Source organism: Lucilia cuprina, chromosome 3 (genome assembly GCF_022045245.1).
Source record: "Lucilia cuprina isolate Lc7/37 chromosome 3, ASM2204524v1, whole genome shotgun sequence".
NCBI lineage: Eukaryota > Metazoa > Arthropoda > Insecta > Diptera > Calliphoridae > Lucilia > Lucilia cuprina.
The window spans coordinates 35,889,337-35,891,593 of NC_060951.1; positions in this window are offsets into that span (position 1 = coordinate 35,889,337).

The window sequence follows — 2,257 nt, forward strand, 5'->3', positions numbered from 1 at the left end:
TAGAACTGAACTAGAACTGAACTAGAACTGAACTAGAACTGAACTAGAACTGAACTAGAACTGAACTAGAACTGAACTAGAACTGAACTAGAACTGATCTAAAACTGAGCCAGAGTTAAACTGTGAACTAAGGAATCTATTGTAGTCCTAAAAAGAAAATCTTTAATTTACTTATTTTCCAAACAATAACAACAAAATTCTTATTACTATCTGGCATCACTCGCAAACTCTTCCTAGAACTTGTTTCTATGGCAAAAAAAGAACTGGCGATAAGAACAAGCTAACAAAGCGCGCGCGCGAAATTTTTTTGTAAATATATTTATATATTTCATTTTATAAGAAGTGACATTTCAATTTACTAAAACTGCTCACGTTACAGAACTAAACAAAAAAAAAACTCACAAATACAAAGACACACAATCAGACAATCTATAAAGTAAATAAAGTATCTGATTGTCTTAAGATTCCAACAAAATAATATAAAATATAGTAGAAGTTTTATTAACAGTATGTATATATAAAAAAAATCTGATGATTTTGTTGTTTTTATTAAAATTCAAAGTAAGAATAATAAATTAATAAATGAACACTTAAATAGAGGTACATATGTGTATATAAACTACACAAAGTATATAATATGGGATTTATATACAAAAAATAATAATGACAAAGAATGGATTCAGATTTCAGTTAAACAAATTAAAACAAATAAATACTGACAGTAGGTAAGAATATGTTTTTTTTAATTTGTTTCCAGAACCAGTATTTTTATAAAATAATTTTTTTTGTTTTTTTTTTTCAATATTCGTTGTTCTAAAAACTGCTTAAACTATTTAGAAAATTTAATGCCACTTAAATTAAAATTTATTATGAGAAAAATATATTAGAAATTTTTTTTGAGGCATTAAAGAAAATTTCTTTTGTGTTTATGATGTGTTCTTAATAAGATTTAACATTTCAAAAATTTATCAAAAATTTAAATTACTTTAAATGATAATTTTTTTGAAAATTTTAAATATACTCCCCTAAAATGTTTCCTTACAAATATATTTCCAAAATTTCATAAAAAAAAAATCAATTAATTTAATGTTTATTTCTACTTCAGGAAGTGTTCATCAACAAATTATTGAAAATTTGATAAACGTTATCTTGCTGCAGTAAAATAAGGCATAGAAACTCCCTCTAATTTTTGTTGAAGATAACTGCTTTAATAGAAACTCTTTGAAAACACTTCAACAGACACACATACACACTCATTCATAGTATATATACAAACACAAATGCATTGCAAATCCTTTAGGAATCAATGAGTACTTTACTCCCACTTTTTTTACATATTTCTCTATGGGCTTCCAGTTTTTCCGAAATATTTGTAGGCATGTTCGATTTATGGGTATTAATCAGATACTAAACTCATCTATAGTATAGTCCATAGACTAGACTAAACCATAGGCTAATCGATAGACTTATATATAGTCTCATTCCGATAGACTTGTCTCCAGACTTATGTAATGACTTGCTGGTCGACAGACTAGCAAGACCATAACCATAGTCTAAGCCATAGACTAGTATATAATAGACTTATCCATATACTTGTTTATATACTAATCCGTAGACCAGTTCCAGAAATAGCCCGCCGACTAGTCGACACAGTCTAGTCTTAGACAAGTCGATACAGACTAATACTTAGGCAAGTCGAGATTAGTTCATACACTAGGCTATAGACTAGTTTATAGATATCATCATAGTCGAGTTTGTAGGCTAGTTTGTATACTAGTGTATATACTAGTCCATAGACTGGATAATAGAATAGTCCATAGGCAAAAGATTAATATATGTAGAAGTGCGTTGACTTGTCCTTAGATAAGTCCAAAGAATATTTCATTAGTTCATAGAGTCCATAGTCTATAATTAGTTTATCGATCAGTCATAGACTAGTCCCTTGACTAGTCCGTAGATTAGTTAATTGACTGATTCATATACTGTGCATAGACTAGTCCATAGCCTACTTTATGGACTAGTTCAAAGACTAGTCAATAGTCTAGTTCATGGACTAGTCAATAGCCTAGTCCGTATACTAATTCATAGACTAGTCCATGGACTAGTTTATAGACCAGGCGACATACTAGTCCATAGCCTAGATCATGAACTAGTTCATAGACTAGACTAGTCAGTAGACTAGTTCATAGACTAGTCCATAGAATAGTCTATAAATTACTTCTTAGAATATTCCATAGACTAGTTCATAGACAGGCTA